We start from the raw sequence: 8,025 nt of genomic DNA, 5'->3' as shown, positions 1-8,025 counted from the left end.
GAGAGAAAACAGGCTGCCTACCTCGCAACGATACGATCGACCACTACACGTGCGGGATGGGATAGATACCGAGAGTTGAAGAGGGAAGCGAGACGCATTTGCAGACAGAAGAAGAAAGAGGCCGAAATGCGTGAGTACGAAGAGCTTGATAAGCTGGCCGACAGGGGTAATGCTCGAAAATTCTACGAAAAAATGCGGCGGCTTACAGAAGGTTTCACGACCGGAGCATACTCTTGTAGAACCCCCTAGTCACGGATGCCCAGAGCATAGTTATATTATGGAGGGAACACTTCTCCAGCCTGCTGAATGGCAGTGAACGCACAACACCAGGAGAAGGAGAACCCGATTCCCCAATCGATGACGATGGAGCAGACGTTCCATTACCCGACCATGAAGAAGTTCGAATAGCAATTGCCCGCCTCAAGAACAACAAAGCGGCAGGGGCCGACGGACTACCGGCCGAGCTATTCAAACACGGCGGCGAAGAACTAATAGGGAGCATGCATCAGCTTCTTTGTAAAATATGGTCGGACGAGAGCATGCCCAACGATTGGAATTTAAGTGTGCTATGCCCAATCCATAAAAAAGGAGACCCCACAATCTGCGCCACCTACCGTGGGATTAGCCTCCTCAACATCGCATATATGGTTCTCTCGAGCGTATTGTGTGAAAGATTAAAGCCCACCGTCAACAAACTGATTGGACCTTATCAGTGTGGCTTCAGACCTGGAAAATCAACAACCGAACAGATATTCACCATGCGCCAAATCTTGGAAAAGACCCGTGAAAGGGGAATCGACACACACCACCTCTTTGTCGATTTCAAAGCTGCTTTCGACAGCACGAAAAGGAGCTGCCTTTATGCCGCGCTGTCTGAATTTGGTATCCCCGCAAAACTAATACGGCTGTGTAAACTGACGTTGAACAACACGAAAAGCTCCGTTAGGATCGGGAAGGACCTCTTCGAGCCGTTCGATACCAAACGAGGTTTCAGACAAGGCGACTCCCTATCATGCGACTTCTTCAACCTGCTCCTGGAGAAAATAGTTCGAGCTGCAGAACTAAACAGAGAAGGTACCATCTTCTATAAGAGTGTACAGCTGCTGGCGTATGCCGACGATATTGATATCATCGGCCTCAACACCCGCGCCGTTAGTTCTGCTTTCTCTAGGATGGACAAGGAAGCACAGAAAATGGGTCTGGTAGTGAACGAGGGCAAAACGAAATATCTCCTGTCATCAAACAAACAGTCGTCGCACTCGCGACTTGGCTCTCACGTCACTGTTGACAGTCATAACTTTGAAGTTGTAGATAATTTCGTCTATTTAGGAACCAGCATTAACACCACTAATAATGTCAGCCTGCAAATCCAACGCAGGATTGCTCTTGCCAACAGGTGCTACTTCGGACTGAGTAGGCAATTGCTCATAATTCCCGTCCTGCTACATGGTGCAGAGGCTTGGGCGATGACAGCAACCGATGAGTCGACGTTACGAGTTTTCGAGAGAAAAATTCTGCGAAAGATTTATGGTCCTTGCGCATTGGCCACGGCGAATATCGCATCCAATGGAACGATGAGCTGTACGAGATATATGACGACATTGACATAGTTCAGCGAATTAAAAGACAGCGGCTACGCTGGCTAGGTCATGTTGTCCGGATGGATGAAAACACTCCAGCTCTGAAAGTATTCGACGCAGTACCCGCCGGGGGAAGCAAAGGAAGAGGAAGACCTCCACTCCGTTGGAAGGACCAAGTGAAGAAGGACCTGGCTTCGCTTGGAATATCCAATTGGCGCCACGCAGCGAAAAGAAGAAACGACTGGCGCGCTATTGTTAACTCGGCCATAATCGCGTAAGCGGTGTCTACGCCAATTAAGAAGAGAAGAGTGATCGCTAACCTTGCAAGTCGGCATGAATCCGCCTTCGCGAATGATATTTAGCTCCAAAGGAAGTCATGCGAAAGTAGTTATTGTATTCAAGGATGTGTTGAAGAAAATGGCTAGAATCGGGATCACTTCCATCAAACAATGGTTCTAGTGGCTGTGGTGATATAAGTAATGGATACAGTTTGACTTTTCCACTTGCGCAGCACAATCCAGCCGTTTCTCTTTTGAACTTCAACGCATTGTAATATCGGCATATAGTCGTCATTTGTCCAATATTTAAATTTTCATCATCACTGTAGTTCGCAGTGGGAACATATTGGAATGCCAAGCGATTGTATGATGCCAATGATCTTCGTGTCCTCACGCGTTGTCTCAATCGGGCATTTTATCTTGTTAAATTGTGTCTTTCTTCGCTTAAGTTCTGTGAATAAATTTGTTGCTGGCTTACATGTCTTGTGCGGCGGCCGATGTTCGCACGTCGTCCTTTAGGCATTTTGGACTATGGACAGATTGGTGAATTTAACCTCAAATGCACGATCCACATAATTTACACAGTTCAACTTACCTCCTTAATGAGAAACGCCTGCTGTAGAGATTAAATAAATAATTTCACAATTTGACTTTTTCCAATTGAAATGATAAGAAACGAGTAACTTATTTTTTTATTTTTTTTCACAATTTCACAGTGAACACAATACCGGTTTATCACATGGAATTAACTGAGCAGAGAACAATGAGTAGCTGGTAAACTATGTATCACGCACCGGCGCCATCTTCTTAAAATATTTGTTTGTAGTACTGTGTGTTGAAATTTTTCCTGAATTTTTTTTGCTATAAACCTCACGGAGCCCGAGGCCTTTCCAACGAATGCAAAACCTTGGAAATCGGTTCATTCGTTCTGGAGTCATAGCGTCAGGAAGGAAACCCCTACTTATTTGTATTTATTAGATTAAGGCAAACTTAAATTTGTGTGTTTTCCAGTTGGTTGATACTACGTACACAAATTCAGATAATGAAGAGTGAAAAATTCTCAAGCGTTTTTGAGAAGCGAAAATATACACTGGGAATGCGCGAATTAACTTGAACCCTAATTGCCTGTCACGAAAATTGTATATTTGCGAAAAAGATAAAAGACGCGTGCGTTCGGTTATACGGTTCAATTACAATCCTTTCTCTATTTTAGCAACTAGATGACTTAGCCTAAATCTTAAAGCTAACGGGAAAAAACAGTTGGAATGGAAGTATACAGGTATGTACAAAAAGAGGTGAGTAGTTCATTTTGTTAACTTATAGTAATAGATTAAGGTAAGTATATATAACATTATTAGGGTAAGTATACAATACTAATATAATTCAATATTTATAATTTTTTATAATTCATTTTTCTTCATTTTAGTTTTAGGTTTAAATATATATTTTGTCGCTTGACGCAACAAAGAGTATAAGGAAATATTGACCATCTTTGCTGGTTTAGCTGCTGAATCAAGTTCGTCATCGGAGGATTCAGAACAAGAGCAGATAGAGCATCCAAAATGCTCTAATTTTGTAGAATCCATAGATAATTTTGGAGATGAGGATTTCAAATCACACTCTCGTTTGAGCCGCACCACTTTAGATTACTTAATAGGTATGCTTTGTTTTTGTAATGAGACTTTTCTGTATGAGTGTTTTTTGCAGGTAAATATGAAGGAAGTGAACAAACCCGTTTTGCTCCGAAGTCCGGAAAAGCCAAAATTCCTGCTAAAACAATGATGTACATGTATGTAAGTTATCACAGCTAGCATAGCTAACAAAATGTACAACAACAAAGTTGTCGTAGCTAGCAAAATATACTGATATTAGTCACTTCAGCAATATTCTGTAAATATACAATATCATTGCTCAATAAAGTTAATTTCCAAAATTTACAACAACAGCACATTTCGTCGGCACTAAACCAGAACGGAAGCCGTGCCGCACAGTAGTGCCGCTTCATACAAGCCGCGGCAAAAAATAGAAGGAATCGAGGTAGGGATTTGAAATTTGGCACACATCTCTCATATTGCCAAATTATATGAAAAAAAAAATTTTGTTCAAATCCGCCCACAACCACGCCCACCTCCCATATAAGACAAAAATCAAAAATCATCCTACAGTAACAAAATGTTCTACAGTGTAATAATTTGTAAATATAAGCTTGTCAAAAAAAAATAAAGCAAATCCGCCCACAATTACCCCCATCTCCCATATAATATAATCACAAAAGTTGCAATATTTCGCTGTTATCACAGCTAGACTATTAAAAATTGTCAAACGGATTTGAATCAATAAAAATTATTATTTCTCTAAAAATGAAGTCCGCCCACAACTACGCCCACCTCCCATATAACATAACCAATAAATATTAAAAAATGATCATATATTATTAATTATTTATTCAACAAGTAATTTTTTAACATCATCGTCCAATTCTAAAGTTTTAGTTTTGGGATTTGTTCTGAAACCATCTTTCATTTTGATTTAAAATAATTGTTTGGTACGACTTGACTTTTGCCATTTTGGTTGAAAACGCGGGATAAAAGTTTTGTTGATAAATTTTTTAAACACTTCTAAATCATTGCTTGATAAATCACTATAATTTGTTGATATGATTTCTAAAGTAAATTTTCATCATTATTGCAGTCAATATAAATTTCTGCAATATCACAATATTTTATTTTTTTGCTATTTCGAAATTTCGTGTTTTGTTAATTTTTTTTCACCCGTTTGCACTTCTCTCGGTATCACATACGACACATACCCTTTGAGGGTTTTACTATACCGACCTAGTACCATCACCCTGACTTGGAATTTCTCACCCCCCAGATTAGCTTTTATACTGTGTAATTACTTCAAATAATATGTGACCTGGTCTACGGAAAGGTAGCTTAGGTGTTTTTAGTTGATTCGGATGGAAGATGAGATTTACAGCTGTTTCCCAGAAAACTAGTTTTCGCACGTTAACTCCCTTTTCGTAGACCAGGTCACATATAATGCATCTAAACTAGTATTTTGTTGTTGTTGTATAACGAGGGACAACTCCAAAAAATAACAACAAAGCAACAAACCGAACAATCAAAAAACAAACAAAACAACGAAGCAGGCAAAAAACCAAAGCAGCGAAGCAGGCAAAAAAACAAAGCAACGAATCAAGCAAACAAACAACGCAGTTGCAGTTGCAGTAGATTAAAATGCTAATTACTCATGAATTGGCAGCTAATTGCAGCTGATTTTTTTTTCTATCGATTAAGGAAATTTTAAAGTTAGTTATATTCTGTTGAAGTTGTGAAATAAATGATTTTTTTGGACCATGAAAAAACATCATATTAAAAAAATTTTGAAAAAGAAAGTATAAATTTGATGATGTAAATCACATCTATAACATTGGTTTTAATAAATAAAAACTTTACAATTGATATTTTATGGTTAACTTTTGAGTTTTAACCTTTGCAATATTCATCACATTTTTCTGAGTAACTTTGCGTTGATACTTTGTTGGACTTTGAAGCTCTCCCAACAAAAAACCATTGAATATATCAAGCCCAAGTATTCGGATAATGTTATTTGATTAGTTCTTAGCTTAAATTGAAAAGATGGTACAAATTTGGAATGATAAAAAAAATCCTTTTTTCCGCTCTGGCACCACTGTGTGCCGCCGCAATGTAAGCCGTTTCTCTACCAAACTGAGGTTTGCTGTTTTGCTATAATTATTGCTTACGTTATCATTATAGAGTATATAGAAATAAGTACTAGTAAGTAAGAATTCGTACATATGTAAGTTTATAGTAAATAAGCAAATTCTGTATAAAAGAAATGTGTTTAATAAAGAAAGTTGAGTTCAACTTCACCATTCAAAACAGCGTGTTATTAATCATCTGGTGGCAACCATTAACTTGTATGGTATTTAAGTAATACAATTATCTACAGACAACTAGCCGTATTGTTTGGTGTAACGAAGTCCACAGTATGGGCTATTGTTCGTCGGGTTTTCGCGTGGGTTATCTCAATAGGCCATGAGTTTGTTAAGTGGCCAACTGGAGATGCGTTGAAAGAAACAATTTGCAAGTTTTTACAAAGGAAACAAATACCAGGTGTTATTGATTGTACCCACATAACAATTAACGCACTAATAAAAGACAAACATAATTATATATTTTGATCTTTAACGTAATTATAGTGTTGTTCTGCAGGCCATTGTCGATATCATGCCTCTAGAGTGCTAAAAAGGTCAGCATTTTATAGAAAAGCGGAAAGTAATATGGGAAGTTTATTTCCAAATTCTACTTTTATTATCGGGGACTCGGCATACCCTTACAGAAATTACCTCATACCGGTGTTTAAAGATTATGATTCGTTAACGCCTAATCAAATTAGATTTAACAAAACACATTCTACAGCAAGAATAGTTGTTGAAAATGCATTTGGAGCACTGAAAGGACGTTTCCGAAGGCTTCTTAAATTTACGGTGCATGCATTATGCACAATATATGTATTACTAGCGGACCCGGTGCCTGCTTCGCACAGCAAAACAAAATTAGAAAAGAAACACACTTGTTTTTAATAAAACTGGTTATGTTCCCTATTATTCAACTTTTAATTCTAGTTTCTTACATCATTTAAACTATCTTAGAGCCCTTTCGTAGACAACATTTTTGGATTTGCCATGAGTTGTTGTATAGATAAAGAAAACTGAAGGCTTGCCAACACGTGAGCACGAAACATATAACTGGCCGTGTGAAAAGCAAGGCTATCTTAAATCAACTCCACACAATTCCAACGATTGCCCCTGCGCTTTATTTATTGTAATAGCAAATGCAAGACGTAAACTGTAGTCTTTTGAATTCACAAGGTAAATCTGATGGAATCATTGGAATTCGTGGAATCAATACATCTTCACTTTTAAACTTTCCCTTTAAAATTATTTCTTCGATCTTTTTAACCACTAATCTTGTCCCATTGCATAATCGTGGTTGATTTATATTTCGAAGCATAATAATGAGAGCACCCACTTTCAATTGTAAACGATAAGGTGGAAATCCGGGTAAATCCAATGAATTCAAAAATTCTGTCGGATAATTAACAGCGTCGTCTTGATTCGTAACCGTGTCAACTGACTGATATGATACAACCTCGCCAGGAACATGGGTTAAAATGTCTGCATTCATGACCAACGTCTTTATTTTTAGCGGCCAGTATAGCTCTTTCAGCTAACCAATTATGATTGCGATAATTTTCTGCAATATTTGGAAAAACACTTGCCACCAATTCTTCTTTTATCGGTGCAATATTACAAAATTTATCCGATAAAGTGATTAAACCAGTTTCACGACCAATAGCAGGTTGACCATTGCCTATTGCCAACATTTGCCTTGAAAATGTGTCAGCCGATGGATCGTTTTGAATTTGTACTCGCACATTTGTAGTTAAATTGAGTATTTGTACATGTCTCCATAAGTAAGATGGCTTTAAACATGCTTTTAATTCGGAGGATGGAGTCATGTGTAGAAGTTCACGCAAGTGAGGAAAGTTCTCTGATCGCCATTCACTTGCGAGTGGCCAGAAACGATTCTTTTACACATGGCTCAAGCAGCTCACTACTTCCGGTCTTTGACCAAGTATCCTCTGGGTAGCCTAAGAACATCCGTTCGAAGGCGAGCTAAAGTGAGAAGGCGGAACATTCCCTACAAGGGTTGTGCGCTGGGCTTGGGACCCGCCACGTAAAAAACACCCCCAGAGAAGAGCTATAACCAGCCTCGGATGAGAGACCCCCCTTTTGATGACGACCATGGCAAACGAAATAAGGACTACGAATTGAGGGCATGCACCTGGAATGTCCGGTCCCTTAATTGGGAAGGTGCCGCTGCCCAGCGGGTTGATGTCCTCGTAAAAACAAAGGCTGACATCACCGCCGTCCAAGAAATGCGATGGACGGGACAAGGACAGAGACGAGTAGGTCCTTGTGACATTTACTACAGTGGCCATATAAAGGAGCGCAAGTTTGGTGTAGGATTCGTGGTGGGAGAGAGACTCCGTCGCCGAGTACTATCATTCACTGCGGTGAACGAACGTCTAGCCACAATCCGCATCAAAGCGAGGTTCTTCAACATTTCGCTGATTTG

General features: G+C 39.1%; 1 pseudogene; it reads left to right on the top strand.

Annotated features, from left to right (window-relative positions):
* The first annotated feature begins 3,326 nt into the window (after positions 1–3,326).
* On the top strand, positions 3,327–6,371 carry LOC126767116 (uncharacterized; annotated as a pseudogene).
* The last annotated feature ends 1,654 nt before the right edge of the window (positions 6,372–8,025 follow it).

Source organism: Bactrocera neohumeralis, unplaced genomic scaffold (assembly GCF_024586455.1).
Source record: "Bactrocera neohumeralis isolate Rockhampton unplaced genomic scaffold, APGP_CSIRO_Bneo_wtdbg2-racon-allhic-juicebox.fasta_v2 ctg4102, whole genome shotgun sequence".
Lineage (NCBI taxonomy): Eukaryota > Metazoa > Arthropoda > Insecta > Diptera > Tephritidae > Bactrocera > Bactrocera neohumeralis.
Note: the sequence above shows the minus strand (reverse complement) of the source record. Positions and strands in the feature narration are given on the sequence as shown.